This window comes from Zea mays, chromosome 1 (assembly GCF_902167145.1).
Source record: "Zea mays cultivar B73 chromosome 1, Zm-B73-REFERENCE-NAM-5.0, whole genome shotgun sequence".
Classification (NCBI taxonomy): Eukaryota; Viridiplantae; Streptophyta; class Magnoliopsida; order Poales; family Poaceae; genus Zea; species Zea mays.
In genome coordinates, this window is record NC_050096.1 from 280,544,287 (window position 1) to 280,565,509 (window position 21,223).

A 21,223-nucleotide genomic window follows, 5' to 3' on the forward strand; every position below is an offset into this window, starting at 1 on the left:
TTTGGTGTGTCTTGTATTGAATGCTAAGCTCTTGTAAGTAGTTGGAAGGTGGAAAACTTGGATGACTTGAATGTGGGGTGGTTGTGGGTATTTATAACCCCAACCACCAAACTAGCCGTTTGGTGAAGGCTGCTGTCGACGGGCGCACCGGACAGTCCGGTGCGCCAGCCACGTCACCCGGCCGTTAGGGTTCGACCGTTGGAGCTCTGACTGGTGGGGTCGCCTGGCTGTCCGGTGGTGCACCGGATAGGTATTGTAGACTGTCCGGTGCGCCTCCCGCGCGTGCTCTGACTCTGGCGCGCATTGTAGTGCATTAAATGCCTCTGCAGGTGACCGTTGGCGACGTAGTAGCCGTTGCTTCCGCTGGCACACCGGACAGTCCGGTGAATTATAGCAGAGCGCCCTTGGAAATTCCCGAAGGTAGCGAGTTTGGCTTCGACCGCCCTGGTGCACCGGACACTGTCCGGTGGCACACCAGACAGTCCGGTGCGCCAGACCAGGGTGCCTTCCGTGTTGTCTTTTGCTCTATTGTTTGAACCCTTTTTCTTGGTCTTTTTATTGGCTTATTGTGAACCTTTTGCACCTGTAGAACTTATAGACTAGAGCAAACTAGTTAGTCCAATTACTTGTGTTGGGCAATTCAACCACCAAAATCAATTAGGAAATAGGTATAAGCCTAATTCCCTTTCACTTCGCCACTTTCTTGTGTTCGTAGGGTTTAGTCGAGGCCAAGTCAGACACGTCCCTGTTCATCCTCCGTCGCGGTCGGGACACTGCGTACCTCCTCCTCTACGTTGACGATATCGTGCTCACCGCCTCCTCCCCCGAGCTCCTGCGTCACATCATCTCCTGCCTCCAACAGGAGTTTGCGATGAAGGACCTCAGGGCCCTCCACCACTTCCTAGGGGTCACCGTCGAGCGCAGGCCCCAGGGCATGTTCCTTCACCAACGGTAGTACACTGTCGACCTCCTCGAGCACGCTGGCATGGCCGAGTGCAAGCCATGCGTGACCCTAGTGGACACGCAGGGCAAGTGAAAGGGAAATAGGCTTACACCTTTTCCTAAATAATTTTGGTGGTTAAATTGCCCAACTCAAATAATTGAACTAACTAGTTTGTTCTAGATTATAAGTTTTTACAGGTGCCAAAGGTTCAACACAAACCAATAAAAAGTTCAAGAAAGGGTTCAAATAAAAAGAGCAAAATACAACCGAAGGCTGCCCTGGTCTGGCGCACCGGACTGTGTCCGGTGCACCAGGGTGGATTCCCTCAAACTCGCTAGCTTCGGGAATTTGGAGAGCCACTCCGCTATAATTCACCGGACTGTCCGGTGTAGCACCGGACTGTCCGGTGTGCCAAGCGGAGTAACGGCTAACAGCGCCAACGGTCGTCTGCAAAAGGCGAACAGTGATCAACTGTGCGCGACTGCGCGCGCAGAAGTCAGAGCAGGCGCAGAAGGCGCACCGGACAGTGAACAGGACCTGTCCGGTGCACCACCGGACTGTCCGGTGGCCCCACATGTCAGAGCTCCAACGGTCGGAACCCAACGACTGGGTGACGTGGCTGGCGTACCGGACAGTGTCCGGTGCGCCATACGACAGAAGCCCTCACCAATGTCCATTTTGGTGGTTGGGGCTATAAATACCCCCAACCACCACACTTCAATGGATCCAAGTTTTTAGCCATCAAACCTTATACAAGAGCTCTAGGCTTCATTCCAAGACACAAACAAAGAGATCAAATCCTCTCCCAAGTCCGGAATCACTCCAAACAAATTAGTGACTATAGAGAGAGACTTTTGTGTTCTTTTAAGCTCTTGCGCTTGGATCGCTTTTCTTCTTCCTCTATTCTTGTTTCCAACTCACTTGTAATCAAAGCAAGAGACACCAAGTTGTGGTGGTCCTTGTAGTGGACTAAGTGTCCCATTTGATTGAAGAGAAAGGCTCACTCAATCTAAGTGGCCGTTTGAGAGAGGGAAAGGGTTGAAAGAGACCCGGTCTTTGTGAACACCTCAACGGGGAGTAGGTTTGCAAGAACCGAACCTCGGGAAAACAAATCACCGTGTTCATCCACTTTATTTCTTTGTTGATTTGTTTTCCCTCTCTTTCGGACTCGAATTTAATTCTCGCTAACCCCGGTTTGTAGTGTGTGCTTAAGTTTGTAAATTTCAGACTCCGCCTATTCACCCTCCTCTAGGCAACTTTCAGCAAGGTCTCTGCCGCAGGCCCCCCCATCGCTGACCCGACCGGCTACCGCAACCTTGCTGGGGCCCTGCAGTACCTCATCTTCACCCGGCCCGACATCGCTTACGCCGTCCAGCAAGTGTGCCTTCACATGCACAACCCTCGGGAGCCGCACCTCACCGCGATGAAGCGCGTCCTGCGGTACTTGCGTGGCACCATCGACTTCGGGTTCCTTCTCCGCCACTCCTCGGCCACGGAGCTTCGCGTCTATTCCGATGCCGATTGGACGGGCTGTCCAGACACGCGCCGGTCCACCTCGGGCTATGCCTTCTTCCTAGGGGACAACCTCGTCTCCTTGTCATCGAAGCGTCAGCCGGTCGTCTCCTGCTCTAGCGCCAAGGCCGAGTACTGCGCCGTGGCAAACGGCGTGGCTAAGGCAACCTGGCTCCGTCAGCTGCTCCAAGAGCTCCACAGTCCGCTAGCACGGAGCACCCTCGTCTTCTGCGACAACGTCAGCGCCGTCTACCTCTCCACCAACCCCGTCCAACACCAGCGCACGAAGCATGTCGAGATCGATCTTCACTTTGTCTGCGAGCGGGTCGCCTGCTGTGGAGATGTTCGCATCCTCCATATCCCGACCGCCTCCTAGTTCGCCGACGTCTTCATCAAGGGGCTTCCGACGACCGTATTTACGGGGTTTCGGTCTAGTCTCAACATCTACAGTGGCTAGAATTTCGACTGCGGGGGGTGTTAGAGTATTATGGGCCGTATGTGTGCTGGCCCATTAGGGTTCTATATTTTGTACCCGTTACTGTAGCTAGGGATTCCATTCTCTCTGTATTGCAACATTCACCACTGCGCATGCCTGTCCTTCACATTGAAACTTACTAATTCTACTGAGATTTTGCTGCCATGACTTAGATAGGATTCTAATGCTGCTTCTACAATGCAACAATGGTCTTGCTTAAGAATTTGATATTATTGTAAGATTATTGAACTGTCTTCAATTAAGACTACTATCCTTTGGTGATCAAAAGGTTCCTCGTGGGAGGATGCAACCGCCATTGATAAGGTTATTCCAGAGGCTGCGCTACCAGCTTTTTCTTTGGAGGTTACTATCAGACTGTGACACTTTTCTCAACATACATGTTCTGCCTAGAATCAAGTAGTGATTATGTGGTTAAATGTGCATAACATACTTTTTTCGCTTCACTCAACTTACCTGTTCATTCTTCGTGGTATTTTCTTACTGTGGAAATTTGGCTTAATCTGTTGGATCTTTTATGGGCTTGGCCCATTTATTGAATAAACTCTATGGTGTGTAATGGTGGAGAATACCAATAGTACCACATTGGAAGTCCAAGGGTCTTTTGCCTTGACTTATATGGTGGGATTTATTCCACTTAACTTGAGAAGTCAAGAAATGGACAAGGGCGTGCCACACGCGCGCGCGCGCCGCCGCCGTCGCCGGCCGGGCCGGGCGTGGCGTGGCGTGGCGTGGCAGGCAGGCAGGCAGGCGAGCGGGCGTGGTTGTGTTAATTTTTAGCACTCACTAACCGTGTACTTCAGCCGAGTGACCCTGTCTCTTCGTCTGCCGAGTGACCCTGTCTCTTCGTCAGCCAGCCGAGTGACCCTTCTCTTTCAGCTGGCCGACTCATGGCATGACTCGGCGAGTGCTGGCCGACTCATGGCATGACTCGGCGAGAGCTGGCCGACTCTTGGCGTGACTCGGCGACCTTTCTCCTTTAACTTCCCTCTGCGAGAGGTTAAATAGAGGAGCATACCTGTCACTCGGTACACACGAGAAAACACTTTCAGTCTCACAGTCCAGCCGCCGAGTGAGGGTATTTCCATCTCGTGACTCTGCGGGCACAGAGAAGCGAGAGGGCAGGTGCCTCCGAAGCCGGTGTCGTTCGAGACCTTGCACGGGGGATTGGCAATTAGGTTTTTGGGGAGCGTCCATGCGACTGCCCAACGTCCGTCGTTGTCTTCTTCACTGGTTCCTGGCGTCTTCATTTCGTACCGGATGGCAAGAGAAGTTGGACAAGGTTCAGGATCATCGGAGCGCATGGGAGGGTATGATCAATTCAGTTCGTTACTGTTTTACATTCTGCATATTATATATGTCGTGCATAGCTCTATTCTGTCATATTATAATATGTTTGTCGGGGACCATAATTAGGGGTACCCTCAAGACGCCTAATTCTCAGCTGGTAACCCCCATCAGCATAAAGCTGCAAAGGCCTGATGGGTGCGATTAAGTCAGGGATCAGTCCGTTCGAGCGACTCGATCATGCCTCGCCCGAGCCTAGCCTCGGACAAGGGCAGCCGACCCCGGAGGAACTCCGTCTCGCCCGAGGCCCCCCTCCAACGGCGGACACATCTCCGGCTCGCCCGAGGCCCTGCCTTCGCTAAGAAGCAACTCTGACTAAATCGCCGCACCGACCGACCGAATCGCAGGAGCATTTAACGCAAAGGTGGCCTGACACCTTTGTCCTGACACACGCCCCCCGGCAGAGCCGAAGTGACCGCTGTCACTTCGCCGCTCCACTAACCGGCCTGACAAAAGGACAGCGCCGCCTGCGCCACTCCGACTGCAGTGCCACTTGACAGAGTGAGACTGACGGGCAGTCAGGCCCTGCCAAAGGCACCATAGGAAGCTCCGCTCCGCCCGACCCCAGGGCTCGGACTCGGGCTAAGTCCCAGAAGACGGCGAACTCCGCTCCGCCCGACCCCAGGGCTCGGACTCGGGCTAAGTCCCGGAAGACGGCGAACTCCGCTCCGCCCGACCCCAGGGCTCGGACTCGGGCTAAGTTCCGGAAGACGACGAACTCCGCTCCGCCCGACCCCAGGGCTCGGACTCGGGCTAAGTCCCGGAAGACGGCGAACTCCGCTCCGCCCGACCCCAGGGCTCGGACTCGGGCTCAGCCCCAGAAGACGACGAACTCTGCTTCGCCCGACCCCAGGGCTCGGACTCCACCTCGGCCTCTGCCGAACGACCTCCGCCTCGCCCGACCCAGGGGCTCGGACTCGGCCTCGGCCACGGAAGACAGACTCGACCTCGGCTTCGGAGGATCCTCCACGTCGCCCAACCTAGGGCGCAGGCCAGCCACGTCAACAGGAAGCGCCATCATCACCCTACCCCGAGCCGACTCGGGCCGCAGAGAACAAGACCGGTGTCCCATCTGGCTAGCTCCGCCAGATAGGCAATGATGGCGCCTCGCAAGCTCTGTGACGACGGCGGCTCTCAGCTCTCTTACGGAAGCAGGAGGACGTCAGCAAGGACTCAACCGCTCCGACAGCTGTCCCTCCGCCAGGCTCCGTTGCTCCTCCGACGGCCACGACATCATACCAGCTGGGTGCCAAGATCTCTCCGGCTGCCACATCGGCATGTACTTAGGGCACTAGCTCTCCCCTGCTAGACACGTAGCACTCTGCTACACCCCCGTTGTACACCTGGATCCACTCCTTACGACTATAAAAGGAAGGACCAGGGCCCTCTTAGAGAAGGTTGGCCGCGCGGGGACGAGGACGGGACAGGCGCTCTCTTGGGGCCGCTCGCTTCCCTCACCCGCGTGGACGCTTGTAACTCCCTACTGCAAGCGCACCCGACCTGGGCGCGGGACGAACACGAAGGCCGCGGGATTTCCACCTCTCTCACGCCCATCTCCGGCCACCTCGCTTCCCCCCTTCGCGCTCGCCCACGCGCTCGACCCATCTGGGCTGGGGCACGCAGCGACATTCACTCGTCGGCTTAGGGACCCCCCGGTCTCGAAACGCCGACAGTTGGCGCGCCAGGTAGGGGCCTGCTGCGTGTTGACGAATAGCTTCCCGTCAAGCTCCAGATGGGCAGTCTCCAGCAACCTCTCCGACCCGGGACGGTGCTCCGTTTCGGGAGTCTTGAGTTCATGTCCTTCGACGGCAGCTACGACATGATACTCCTTCCACCACCGCGCGACAACGACAATGGCGGCCGGCAGCCCGCCTGCCGGCGGCGGAATCGACGACGTCTTCCCCGCGTGGTGGAAGAACAACATCCGAGCTCGCCCCGTCCTCTCCCCCGCCAACGGAGGAGGAGGCGGGGCAACCAAGGCCAAGCGGGAGGCTGCGCCTCGTCGGCTGTCGAGCGAGTCGACATCCCTAGCACCCCAACGGGGGGCGCGTCGGGCGTCGACCTCGCGTTTGAGACGAAGGCGAGCGCCGTCTCCCCGCGACACGCCAACCCCGAGCAAGTGGACGACGCCAGTGCGCTCGTGGAGAGCTTGCAGGACGTCGCCCTCGTACCTGGGACGGCGGTGCAATCAGTCCCCGACGTGACTATGTCGCTGCTCGCCGACCGAAAGGTACCAACCGATTCCCATCCTACGTCATTTCGACTCAGCCTCAACCCGCCTAGCGACCTTGGTTTGGCGGGCGCTCTCGTAGAGGCGAGATCAAACCCTCTGGGGTTTCGCATGCGGTCGCCTTGGGACCGGCTGACGGACGTCTCGACCTACGGGCCCTCTGGGTCCGAGGAAGATGACGACCCCAACATCTGTTGGGATTTCTCTGGATTTGGCAACCCCAGTGCCATGCGGGACTTCATGACCGCATGTGACTACTGCCTCTCCGACTGTTCCGATGGTAGCCGCAGCCTCGACGACGAGAACTGCGGCCCAAGCCGCGAATGTTTCCACGTCGAGCTAGGGGACCCCTCCGAAGGCAACCATCTCGGCATGCCGGAGGACAGTGATCTCCCTAGGCCGGTGCCTCGCGCCGACATCCCGCGGGAGCTAGCTGTGGTCCCCGTTCCGGCGGGGGGTCACGACCCACAGCTCGAGCAAGTCCGCGGGGCGCAGGCCAGGCTCGACGAGGGAGCAGGAGCGCTTGAGCCGATCCGCCGGGACGTCGGGCAGGTATGGGCGAGTCAACCCCCGGCCGGAGAAATATGTCACCTGCCCCAGGGTTTCCAGCACCGCGTCGCCAACAACGTCAGGGTCAGGCCGCCACCCGCATCCAGTGGGGCCGGTCAGAACCTGGCTGCAGCAGCGATGCTTCTCCGCGCGATGCCGGAGCCATCAACCACCGAGGGTCGGCGAATCCAGGGAGAGCTCAAGAATCTCCTGGAAGGCGCTGCGGTCCGACGGGCCGAGAGCTCTGCTTCCCGAAGGCAGGGATACCCCTCGGAACCTCATGTCGCGACTTCCCGATTCATGCGGGAAGCCTCGGTCTACACCGGGCGCACGCGCAACACCGCGCCTGCGGCCCCGGGCCACCTCGGCAACAAGCACCATCATCGCGACCGTCGGGCCCACCTCGACGAGAGGGTGTGCCGAGGCTACCACCCCAGGCGTGGGGGACGCTACGACAGCGGGGAGGATCGGAGTCCCTCGCCCGAACCATCCGGTCCGCAGGCCTTCAGCCGGGCCATCCGACGGGCGCCGTTCCCGACCCGGTTCCGACCCCCGACTACTATCACAAAGTACTCGGGGGAAACGAGACCGGAACTGTGGCTCGCGGACTACCGCCTGGCCTGCCAACTGGGTGGAACGGACGACGACAACCTCATCATCCGCAACCTCCCCCTGTTCCTCTCCGACACCGCTCGCGCCTGGTTGGAGCACCTGCCTTCGGGGCAGATCTCCAACTGGGATGACCTGGTCCAAGCCTTCGCCGGCAATTTCCAGGGCACGTACGTGCGCCCTGGGAATTCCTGGGACCTCCGAAGTTGCCGGCAGCAGCCGGGAGAGTCTCTCCGGGACTACATCCGGCGATTCTCGAAGCAGCGCACCGAGCTGCCCAACATCACCGACTCGGATGTCATCGGCGCGTTCCTTGCCGGCACCACCTGCCGCGACCTGGTGAGTAAGTTGGGTCGCAAGACCCCCACCAGGGCGAGCGAGCTGATGGACATCGCCACCAAGTTCGCCTCTGGCCAGGAGGCGGTCGAAGCCATCTTCCGAAAGGACAAGCAGCCCCAGGGCCGCCCATCGGAAGATGCTCCCGAGGCGTCTACTCCGCGCGGCGCCAAGAGGAAAGGCAAGAAGAAGTCGCAAGCGAAACGCGACGCCGCCGACACGGACCTTGTCGCCGCCGCCGAGTACAAGAACCCTCAGAAGCCCCCCGGAGGTGCCAACCTCTTCGACAAGATGCTCAAGGAGCCGTGCCCCTATCATCAGGGGCCCGTCAAGCACACCCTTGAGGAGTGCGTCATGCTTCGGCGCCACTTCCACAGGGTCGGGCCACCCGCGGAGGGTGGCAGGGCCCGCGACGACGACAAGAAGGAAGATCACCAAGCAGGAGAGTTCCCCGAGGTCCGCGACTGCTTCATGATCTACGGTGGGCATGCGGCGAATGCCTCGGCTCGGCATCGCAAGCAAGAGCGCCGGGAGGTCTGCTCGGTGAAGGTGGCGGCGCCAGTCTACCTAGACTGGTCCGACAAGCCCATCACCTTCGACCAAGCTGACCACCCCGACCACATGCCGAGCCCGGGGAAATACCCGCTCATCGTCGACCCCATCGTCGGCGACGTCAGGCTCACCAAGGTCCTTATGGACGGGGGCAGCTGCCTCAACATCATCTACGCCGAGACCCTCGGGCTCCTGCGCGTCGATCTGTCCTCCGTCCGAGCAGGCGCTGCGCTCTTCCACGGGATCATTCCCGGGAAGCGCGTCCAGCCCCTCGGACGACTCGACCTTCCCGTCTGCTTCGGAACGCCCTCCAACTTCCGAAGGGAGACTCTGACGTTCGAGGTGGTCGGGTTCCGAGGAACCTACCACGCGGTACTGGGGAGGCCATGCTACGCGAAGTTCATGGCCGTCCCCAACTACACTTACCTGAAGCTCAAGATGCCGGGCCCCAACGGGGTCATCACCGTCGGCCCCACGTACAAACACGCGTTCGAATGCGACGTGGAGTGCGTGGAGTACGCCGAGGCCCTCGCCGAGTCCGAGGCCCTCATCGCCGACCTGGAAAGCCTCTCCAAAGAGGTGCCAGACGTGAAGCGCCATGCTGGCAACTTCGAGCCAGTGGAGATGGTCAAGGCCGTCCCTCTCGACCCCAGTGGCGACACCTCCAAGCAGATCCGGATCGGTTCCGGGCACGACCCCAAATAGGAAGCGGTGCTTGTCGACTTTCTCCGCGCAAACATCGACGTCTTTGCGTGGAGTCCCTCGGACATGCCCGGCATACCGAGGGATGTCGCCGAGCACTCGCTGGGTATTCGGGCCGGAGCCCGACCCGTCAAGCAGCCTCTGCGCCGATTCGACAAGGAGAAGCGCAGAGTGATAGGCGAGGAGATCCACAAGCTAAAAGAAGCGAAAAGCGTCAAGCTCTACCCTGAAAGGTGGGTCCTCGGGGCGCCCCAGGGCATGGTCTTGGAGTTCATTATCTCCAAAAGGGGCATCGAAGCCAACCAGGAGAAGACCCCGACCATCGCACAGCACCCCGAGCCCTTGCTGGGGGTACCCGGGGGCTACACGCACCCCCGGGAAAGGCCGCTTGTCACCGCCGACGTTCTGGAGCCCGGAACGTACAAGCTGGCCGGCGGTCAAGGCGAGGTCTACGGCAACGCTTGGAACGTCCGACAGCTACGTTGCTTCTACCCTTAAGATGTTTTCGAGCTGTTCGTATACCTCGCTCCCACACAAGTCTTAGTCGTCAAGGAAGGGTCGGCCTCGCCTCGGCAGAGCCCGACCCTCCCTCGGGGGCTAAAAAGGGGGAACCCCTCTGCGTCAAGATTGGGTGTACCTCTCCGCATCCAAAATTTTCGATCAAAAAAGGCTTTTGCGTTCTCCCGGCTATGTCAGAAGCAGGGCCCCGAGAAGCGAACGTGGGTACATGTAAGTGGCGAGGCCGACTGAGCCGAGGAACTCCTATGCCTCCGGGTTAGGGACACCTCACTCATCACCCGCCACGAAAAATGACCCAACTCGGGAAGCCACCCTATTATTGACAGGCTAAACCGGACACGCAAAATAAAAGGAAGAAGAGTACGACTTCATGCAATGAAAACAAAGTGTTCAGGCCTCAGCGGCCGCAGTAAGACACACGCACATCCAACAGAAACTGTTTCAGCAAGAGTTAGGCGCCACCTTGGGAAGGAGCCGCGCCCTCAGCTCCGTCCCCGCCTTCGGTAAGGTCCATCTCAGCTTCCGGCGACGGCGCAGGGGGAAGGATCTCCGCCTCAAAGGTGGTCGCCAGCACTGCGCTCGGACCCGCGGCGACCGCGTCGAGCCGCTGAACTTCTGCCAGGGCAGCTTCGTCTTCGTCAGGAAGCCAATACCCCTCACTAACCCGCTCTAGGTCCACAACGTAGTGGGAAGCGAGCACGGCAAAGGCCCGCCTGACGCCGTGGTGTAGCGCCTCGCGGACTCTGCCGCGCGCGTGATCACCCAAGGCTTGAAGGCGGCTTTGAGGGGAGCTTCCTGAAGGGACGTCGCCGGAGCCAAGGATCTGATAAACGTCCGAGACGGCCTCGGACATGGCCGCGAGGTCGGCCTCCCTCTGCTCGGCAGCTCCGGCAAGCGCCTCGGCAAGCGCCTTGGCGGACTCGTCAAGGGCGGACTCGAGCTCTATGAACAGCCAGAAGAAAGATCTCAAACACAAGCGGAGGAAACAGACAAGAACAAGAACCAGGGACGGCCAAGGCGTACCTCCGGCTCGGGCACGCTGCTCCGAGGCAGCGACCTGGGCTGCGGCTAAGTCGGCTGCGAGGGCTTCAGCCCGGCTTTCGGCCTCGGCAGCCCGGTCCCGAGATTGGTCCCGCTCCTCGACGACCTGGACAAACTCCAACCGCTGTTGTTGCGCCTCTGCGCGCGCCGCTGCTGCCTCGGCTCTCAGGTCAGTGCAGAACAACTGGAGGTCCGCTACCTTGGCACCCTGCTGAGAGAGGCGCGCAGTAGCCCCGGCGAGCGAGGTCCTCAGGGATCGCGGCGAGCCCCAGACATCGACCTCGCGGTGGATGAACGACGACTTGGCGGCGCTCCGATCCGTCAGATCCTGGGGAAGGAAACGGGGCGTCACGAAGAACGCCTCGTTCACAGAAAAGAAAAGGTATGCCTGAAACCGTTACCTGGAGGATTTTGGGGACGTCTCTGCAGAAAACCTCCAGCGACAACCGGAGCGACCCCACCGTTGCTTCAGCACACTCGCGGAGCTCATCCCAGGACTGGTCCTCCTGTTCATCGTCGAGGACAGGGTCCGAGGCCTCGCGGGTCCGAAACCGGAGCAACTGGCGCCGGGCCCCGGGGCTCCGCCGCACAGCGATGAGGCTGCCACCCGACTGGACGGGTCGCGCCTCCACGCCCACCTCTTCCGAGGCACTGGGCGCCGACGCATCAGCCGTCTCGACGCCGGCAGCAACCGGCCGCTCTCCGACTGGGATGGCGTCGACTTCGGTAGCAGCAGGCGCCAGCATGGCCGGCACGATAGGCGGGCTCGGGACCACGTCGGCGTCAGCCGCCTCCCCTATCACGATGGCCGCCTCGGCAGAAGAGCCAGCCTCGGGAACCTGCTCCCCAGCGACAGGTGTCACCCGAGCCCCCTGCGGTGAAACGCCCTGCGAAAGGGTCGGCTGAACGACAAGGCCCGGAGCGGCGCTGGCCGCGTAGGCCGGCACCGTCTTAAGGGCCTTCCGGGGTGCCAGGTCGATCTGGCCATGGCTTCGCTTGCTGAGGGAAAAAGGAAAATCATGGCCGAGACATATGAATGGAAAGCCAAGACGAAGACATTCCGAGATACTTACCCGCTCCGGGCCATGATCCACCGCGCCTGGGGGGAAGTTTCTTGGATCCCAGCTCCCGGAACAGCCGCCGAGGTCCGCTTCGCCGGCAACTTCGGCGCCACCCTTGCTTTGGACACCCGGGGAGCAGATTGCCCGGGCACTGTCGCATGACTTGAGGGTCACCTCCATGCGCTGCCGGTACGAGCGGCGGCTCTTGGGGAGCAGACGCCCTGACCTGGCCCCCCGGAGTCACCTCAGCTCCTCCAGCCGAGGGGTCAGGTGCCCTCTCGGGTTGCCCCCGTGCCTCGGGCCGGGACCCCGACGCCCCGACTCCGGGGACTGACGGCGTCGGCCCGCTCGGGGGCTGGCTCGACGGCTCCTGGTTGCACCCCAAGCCGGGGCTGAGGCCGAGATGGGCGGTCATGTCGTCCTCCTCCTCATCATCATCGTCGTCGTCGGGCGTCTCCGGCGACGGCTCCCTCGGGAGTCCCTCCCTCTCCTGCTGGCGACGACGCTTTTCCAAGGCGTCCTGAGCCCGCCTCCGCTCACGGGCCCGAGCCTTCTCCGCGTCCTTCTTCTTCTTCTTCTCCTCCGCGGCGACCCGCCGCGCTGCTCGGTCCACCGCATCCTCTGGGACCCGTGGCCGGGAAGGCTTGTGCCACCCCACCTCCTGAAGAAAGGGGGGAAAGAAGCCCGATCGTAAGAACCAGGAGCAACCCAATGTATGAAGAAGGAAGGAGCGAACACTCACCAGAGTCACGCACCCCTGGTCGGGGCGCATCTGAAGCTGGGAGAAGGCGTGGGGGTCCGGCTTCCCCAACGCAGCCGACACCCGCCATTGGAGGGCGTCGAAGGGAAGAGGATCAGGGGACATCCGTGAGCCCTCCTGGTCAGCCTCCGGGGTCATCTCCCAAAGCGACAGCCGTCGCTCCGCCAAGGGAAGCACCCTCCGACGGTGGATGGCGGCAATCACTCCCGCAGCGGTGAGTCCCCCCTCCCGCAACGCCTCCAAGGCCTGGAGAAGGGGTCCGAGGTTTTTCTGTCTTTCGTGCGGGGTCCCGTGACGCCAGGCGTCGGTGGCGGCGGTGACTACTCGCTGGGAGAACGGCGGGAGCAACTCACCGTCGTTCCGGAGGTAGAACCACCGGCGCTGCCACCCCTTGTTCGAGGACGTAGGATGGCAGGAATATACGAGCTCGGAATATACTGCGACGCCCGCGACTGCCTCAGTAGGAGGGTGCAGCCGCCGGCTCGCACCGCTGCGCGGACCTTCCTCTCCCCCGTCGGCGAGGCAAAAAGCTCGGCGAAAAAGAGATGAGTCCACAAATCCCAATGGGGGGCGATCCCCAAATACCCTTCGCACACCGCTACGAAGATAGCGGCCTGCGAGATGGAGTTGGGGGTGAGGTTATGCAACTCCACCCCATAGTGGTACAGGATCGCCCGCATAAAGCGGCCCGCTGGCACACCGAATCCCCGCTCGTGGAAGGAGACGAAGCTCACGACGTACCCCGGCGGTGGGGATGGAGCGGCTCCGCCCACGGGAGGAATCCATTCTGGTCGCTGCTCATCGGTGAGAGGGCGAAGCAAACCCTCGCCGACCAGCTCCTCCAGATCGCTTGCCGTCACCGTGGAAAAGGGCCATGGATCGCGCGGCGAGATGATGGTCACCCGGTCAGCCATCACCAAAACGGAAGGGATGGCGGCGCAAGGGGCAGGAAGGGCGGTTTTCTCTTCTCTGGCTAAAGTCTCTCGGGTTGCGAAAACCTAAAGGAGGAGGCAGGAAGCGGAGCGAAGAACCGTCACCAGACCCTCTCCCAGGTATATAAAGACCAAGGCGAGACCGTTTCCAGCGTTCCGCCCGGACCGGATGCGGGATTCAAAAAACGCGAAGTGAAACAGCCGTTCCTCGAACGACTCGCACACGCGCAACGGCCGCCCGGCCAACAACTCGCCCTGTCGCATTAACTCCGCGGTGGGACAGGCGGCGCCTCTGGCGGGAGAGGCGGGCGACGCTTTGCCTTCGCCGTAATAACCGCGCCAAAAAAGGTACGCCACATCGTTCGATTTCGTATCCTTTTCCTTTTTTCCTCTTTCTCTATCTCTTGCAACAGGGACCGGGAAAGGGGGATACCCCGAAAAGGATCCTTCCCCGTGAAGGAACCGGGCTCCGAGCCTCCCTACTGATCAGAGGTTCGAAGGCTGGCCCCCCGAGGGGTTCAACAGCCGCCTCAGATCGCGTGGGCCCTACACCCACTACTGGTCAGAGGTTCGAAGGCCGGCCCCCCGAAGGGTTCCACGGCCGCCTCAGGCTACTCGGGCTCCGCGCCCATTACTGATCAGGGGTTCGAAGGCTGGCCCCCGAAGGGTTCACAGCCGCCTCAGACGCCGAGCGAGGGATGACCAGGGGTACGTTCGATACATAACCAAGGCTCGGGCTGCGCTCCCGAGGTACCCTAGGACATTTCCGAGACCAGCGGGAGCGATCTTGTAACGGAATCCCATCAGAGGGAGGCATCGAGCCCTCGGACCCCGTCGCCAGGGGACCGGGTCCGGCAGATCACCCGCAGGTACTTTTGGGCGTGCCTCTGGGCCCCTAGCCGACCCCTAACGAACGGGGCACGAACGTCCACTCGGATTACCCGCTTGCAGCTCACCGGAGACACCATGTTCGGCGCCCATCGAGAGTAACATGGCGCTTTCCCCCCCTCCTTGCGGAAAGGCGACGCAGGGGCGTATGTAAAAAGCCGAGTTTGTCCCTGATCGTCCTCTCGCCCTGTGCGGAGGCTCGGGGGCTGCTCTCGCAAACCCGGCTCCGGCCGAACCGTTGACAGCGTCAACATACCAGCCCGAGAACTTGGGCCCCGACCGTACACCCGGGCTACGGCCAGTTCGCATGAGGGAACAACCAGGCCAGCCGAAGCATTACGCAAGGCATTAAGACCTCGGAGGAGTGAAACCACTCCTCCGAGGCCTCGGGGGCTACACCCGGCGGGTGCGCTCGCGCGCACCCACCGGAACAAAATGCAACCGAGAAAGGCTGGTCCCCTTGCAAAAAAGTGCGACGGAAGCCTCCAAGCGAGTGCTAACACTCCCTTCGAGGCTCGGGGGCTACTGTCGGGGACCATAATTAGGGGTACCCTCAAGACGCCTAATTCTCAGCTGGTAACCCCCATCAGCATAAAGCTGCAAAGGCCTGATGGGTGCGATTAAGTCAGAGATCAGTCCGTTCGAGCGACTCGATCATGCCTCGCCCGAGCCTAGCCTCGGACAAGGGCAGCCGACCCCGGAGGAACTCCGTCTCGCCCGAGGCCCTGCCTTCGCTAAGAAGCAACCCTGACTAAATCGCCGCACCGACCGACCGAATCGCAGGAGCATTTAACGCAAAGGTGGCCTGACACCTTTGTCCTGACACACGCCCCACCGGCAGAGCCGAAGTGACTGCCGTCACTTCGCCGCTCCACTGACCGGCCTGACAAAAGGACAGCGCCGCCTGCGCCACTCCGACTGCAGTGCCACTTGACTGAGTGAGACTGACGGGCAGTCAGGCCCTGCCAAAGGCACCATAGGAAGCTCCGCTCCGCCCGACCCCAGGGCTCGGACTCGGGCTAAGTCCCGGAAGACGGCGAACTCCGCTCTGCCCGACCCCAGGGCTCGGACTCGGGCTAAGTCCCGGAAGACGGCGAACTCCGCTCCGCCCGACCCCAGGGCTCGGACTCGGGCTAAGTCCCGGAAGACGGCGAACTCCGCTCCGCCCGACCCCAGGGCTCGGACTCGGGCTAAGTCCTGGAAGACGGCGAACTCCGCTCCGCCCGACCCCAGGGCTCGGACTCGGGCTAAGTCCCGGAAGACGACGAACTCCGCTCCGCCCGACCCCAGGGCTCGGACTCGGGCTAAGTCCCGGAAGACGGTGAACTCCGCTCCGCCCGACCCTAGGGCTCGGACTCAGGCTCAGCCCCAGAAGACGACGAACTCTGCTTCGCCCGACCCCAGGGCTCGGACTCCACCCCGGCCTCTGCCGAACGACCTCCGCCTCGCCCGACCCAGGGGCTCGGACTCGGCCTCGGCCACGGAAGACAGACTCGACCTCGGCTTCGGAGGAGCCTCCACGTCGCCCAACCTAGGGCGCAGGCCAGCCACGTCAATAGGAAGCGCCATCATCACCCTACCCCGAGCCGACTCGGGCCGCAGAGAACAAGACCGGTGTCCCATCTGGCTAGCTCCGCCAGATAGGCAATGATGGCGCCCCGCAAGCTCTGTGACGACGACGGCTCTCAGCTCTCTTACGGAAGCAGGAGGACGTCAGCAAGGACTCAACCGCTCCGACAGCTGTCCCTCCGCCAGGCTCCGTTGCTCCTCCGACGGCCACGACATCATACCAGCTGGGTGCCAAGATCTCTCCGGCTGCCACATCGGCATGTACTTAGGGCACTAGCTCTCCCCCGCTAGACACGTAGCACTCTGCTACACCCCCGTTGTACACCTGGATCCACTCCTTACGACTATAAAAGGAAGGACCAGGGCCCTCTTAGAGAAGGTTGGCCGCGCGGGGACGAGGACGGGACAGGCGCTCTCTTGGGGCCGCTCGCTTCCCTCACCCGCGTGGACGCTTGTAACCCCCTACTGCAAGCGCACCCGACCTGGGCGCGGGACGAACACGAAGGCCGCGGGATTTCCACCTCTCTCACGCCCATCTCCGGCCACCTCGCTTCCCCCCTTCGCGCTCGCCCACGCGCTCGACCCATCTGGGCTGGGGCACGCAGCGACATTCACTCGTCGGCTTAGGGACCCCCCGGTCTCGAAACGCCGACAATGTTATATCTATCTGTTTTAATTTTACAGTCATTCTGTTTATGTTACTATCTGTTTACTTTCAGTTGTTCTGTAATAATTCATGAAACATGCTTATATACTTATTATATTTATATGCTTTATGTTCTCTTGATCCATATTGGTATGGATCAATTTAAGATCACGATCTCTATGGTTAATTATTCATACGTCATCATTATAATGTTAATTTATGGAATTAAAATGATATGGAAAATGCCTATAATTCTAACAATCCAAAAACCTAATGTTAGGCATTTTTCTGTCAGAGGTTTTGCTGCTGTGCTAAAGCCTGATCCTTTTGATGGTAAAAACTTCTTGATATGGAAAGCTAAGATGGAATTGTGGCTAACTGCAATGTCTTGTTTTCATGCCGCTGAGGGCAAGCCTGCCAACTTACCTCCTGAGGATGAGGCTAAGTTTAAGGCTGAAGACAACCTCTTTCGAGGTGCAGTGATTAGCGCACTTGACACAAAATTCCAGAAAAGCTATATCATCCTTCCCACGTGGAAAGAGCTGTGGGATGCTCTTGTTGGAAAGTTTGGAGTTACTGACGCTGGTAGCGAGCTGTATCTCATGGAGCAGCTGTATGACTACAAGATGGTTGAGAACCGATCTGTAGTGGAACAGGCTCATGAGTTTCAGGCACTAGCTAAGGAACTCGAACTTTTTCCTTGTCCTTTGCCTGACAAGTTTGTGGCTGGCGATATAATCGCCAAGTTGCCACCTTCTTGGAAGGACTTTGCTACCTCTCTCAAACATAAGAGACAAGAGTTCAATGTGGAAGAGCTCATTGGTACTCTTGATGTTGAGGAAAGGGCTAGAACAAAGGACAGTGGAAAAGGTGTTGAGACCTCTACTGCTAATGTGGTGCAGAAGAGAAACTTCTGCAAGTTTAACAAGAAGAAAAACCAGAACAAACAAGAGAATGCAAATAAACCTGTTCATACAGCACAGTTTAAAAAGAAGAACAACAATAACAAGGGAAAGGGAGGATGCTTTGTCTGTGGCAGTGGTCAACATTGGGCAAGAGAGTGCCCTGATCGCAAGTTCACTCAAGACAAGAAATCAGCTAATGTTGTAACCACTGAAACTGAAGGTGGAACATCTGGGTATGGTAATTCTTTACCATTTGTTCTTTCAGTCTGTAATTCACCTGAGTGGTGGGTGGACAGTGGTGCAAACATTCATGTGTGTGCTGATGCCTCTATGTTCAATTCCTACCAGGTCGGGAGGTCTGGCGCCTTGTTGATGGGAAATGGGTCGCGTGCTCATGTTCTTGGTGTTGGTACGGTCATTCTGAAGTTTACTTCGGGAAAGACGGTGCCATTGAAGAGCGTACAACATGTGCCCTCTATCAAAAAGAATCTCGTTAGCGCTTCTATGCTATGTCGAGATGGATACAAAGTTGTTCTTGAGTCTAATAAATGTGTTGTGTCGAAACATGGTACTTTTGTTGGTAAAGGATATGACTGCGGAGGCTTGTTCCGCTTATCACTGCATGATGTGTGTAATAAACTGGTGAATTCTGTTCATTTTTCTGATGAGTCAGATTTATGGCATTCACGTTTTTGTCATGCAAGCTTTGGCTGTCTTATGCGGTTAGCAAATATAAATTTAATTCCTAAATTTAACTTGGTCAAAAAGTCTAAGTGTCATGTGTGTGTTGAATCAAAACAACCCCGCAAGCCTCACAAGGCTGCTGAGGCGAGGAGTTTGGCACCTCTAGAACTTGTTCATTCTGATCTGTGCGAGATGAATGGAATTTTGACCAAAGGTGGTAAAAGATACTTTCTCACTTTTATAGATGACTCCACTAGATTTTGTTATGTGTATCTCTTAAAAACAAAAGATGAAGCGTTCAATTATTTTAAGGCCTATAAAGCTGAAGTTGAGAACCAACTTGAGAGGAAAATAAAACGGTTAAGGTCTGATCGAGGTGGAGAATATTTCTCTAATGTGTTCGATGAGTTCTGCGTGGAACATGGTATTATTCATGAGAGGACACCGCCATTCTCACCACAATCCAATGGGATTGCTGAAAGGAAAAACCGCACTCTAACAGATTTGGTGAATGCCATGTTGAGTACAGCGGGATTATCCAAGGCATGGTGGGGTGAGGCGATTTTGACAGCATGTCATGTCCTGAATAGAGTTCCAACAAAGAACAAAGAGATCACTCCATTTGAGGAATGGGAAAAGAGAAGATTAAATCTCTCATATTTGCGCACTTGGGGTTGCTTGGCTAAAGTGAATGTGCCAATCAACAAAAAGCGTAAACTTGGGCCTAAAACTGTTGATTGTGTATTCCTTGGGTACTCTTTTCACAGCACTGGGTATAGGTTCTTAATTATAAAATCTGATGTGCCTGATATGTATGTTGATACTATCATAGAATCAAGAGACGCAACATTTTTTGAGAATGAGTTTCCCATGAAGAATACACCTAGTGATATAAGTCATGAGACTATAATTCCCCATGAGCACGAACTGTCGATTCCTATAGATCATGCTGAGGATTCTCACGTGCACATCCCTGAGGAGGATGACACTATAGTCACTCGAAAGAGCAAGAGACAGAGGGTTGCAAAATCCTTTGGTAATGACTTTATAGTATACCTTGTGGAAGACACACCAACTACCATTAGTGAGGCATATTCCTCTTCTGATGCTGACTTATGGAAGGAAGCAGTAAGGAGTGAGATGGAATCTATTATGTCTAATGGAACTTGGGAGGTCGTTGATCGTCCTTATGGTTGTCAACCTATAGGTTGCAAATGGATCTTCAAGAAAAAGCTTAGGCCTGATGGTACAATTGAGAGGTACAAGGCAAGGCTTGTGGCCAAAGGATATACCCAAAAGGAGGGTGAAGATTTCTTTGATACCTACTCACCAGTGGCTCGATTGACTACAATTCGCACATTAATAGCCGTGGCAGCCTCTTATGGTCTTATCATTCATCAGATGGATGTTAAGACAGCTTTCCTAAATGGAGAGTTGGATGAGGAGATCTATATGGATCAGCCAGAAGGGTTTATTGCGGATGGTCAAGAGAACAAGGTGTGCAGGTTGATAAAATCATTGTATGGCCTAAAACAAGCACCTAAGCAATGGCATGAAAAGTTTGATAATACTCTTACAGCAGCTGGCTTTGTTGTAAATGAATCTGACACGTGTGTATACTATCGGTATGGTGGGGGTGAGTCTGTTATGCTGTGCCTTTATGTTGATGACATTTTGATCTTTGGATCAAATCTCAATGTGATTGAGGAAGTTAAAAATCTTCTATCGAGCAATTTCGAGATGAAAGATTTGGGAGAGGCTGATGTCATTCTAAACATCAAGCTTGTTAGAGAAGCTGATGGTGGGGTAACTTTGTTACAATCCCATTATGTGGAAAAGGTATTGAGTCGCTTTGGTTTTAGTGACTGTGATCCTGCTCCAACACCTTATGACCCCAGTGTGCTATTAAGAAAGAATCGGAGAATAGCAAGGGATCAATTGACATACTCCCAGATCATTGGCTCGCTCATGTACCTTGCAAGTGCAACAAGGCGAGACATCTCTTATGCTGTGAGTAAGCTAAGTCGGTTTGTGTCGAAACCAGGAGATGATCACTGGCGTGCTCTTGAGAGAGTGTTGCAGTATTTGAAAGGTACTATGACATACGGTATTCATTATACCGGAAACCCAAAAGTGCTGGAAGGCTATTGTGATGCCAACTGGATTTCTGATGCTGATGAGCTTTATGCCACAAGCGGATATGTGTTTCTGTTTGGAGGTGGCGTTGTTTCCTGGAAGTCTTGCAAGCAGACTATCTTAACGAAGTCTACAATGGAAGCAGAACTCGCAGCATTAGACACTGCTGGGGCTGAGGCCGAGTGGCTTCGTGATTTCCTATTGGACTTACCGGTAGTTGAAAAACCGATACCGGCTATTTCCATGAACTGTGACAACCAAACGATGATTACAAAGGTTAACAGTTCTAGGAATAACATGAAGTCTACAAGGCATGTTAAGAGGAGATTGAAATCTGTCATAAAGTTGAAAAACTCCGGAGTTATAACTGTGGATTATGTCCACACATCAAATAATCTGGCAGATCAATTCACTAAGGGTCTATCACGCAATGTGATAGAAAGTGCATCGAGGGAAATGGGTATGAGACCCATGTGAGATCTACTCTAGTGGTAACCTGCTCTATGTGATCGGAGATCCCGTGAAGTAAAGTGGAGAAACAAGCTAGGAGTAGATTGTGAGGAAAGATCCCTTCTTTAACTCATTTCTGATGCACACCTTTCCTATCTGTAAGGCAGGATGGTTTTTACCTTAATGTATTCCAAGAGTCTTATAAAGGTGAGATGTTGTCCTACAGAACATCTTCTAAGGAATACACCTATATGAGTCAGACTGCTAGTCACAGTCTATGAGACTTGGGTAATCCCTAAATACTCATGAAAGGCACTGAAGTGTGACTTATATGCTTCTAAACAGCGGGAATACCCTTT

General features: G+C 57.0%; 1 pseudogene; it reads left to right on the forward strand.

Moving 5' to 3' along the window:
* Window positions 1-2,366: 2,366 nt before the first annotated feature.
* The window catches only part of LOC103645599 (vacuolar protein sorting-associated protein 51 homolog), a 41,633-nt pseudogene continuing 22,776 nt past the window's right edge, over window positions 2,367-21,223 (forward strand).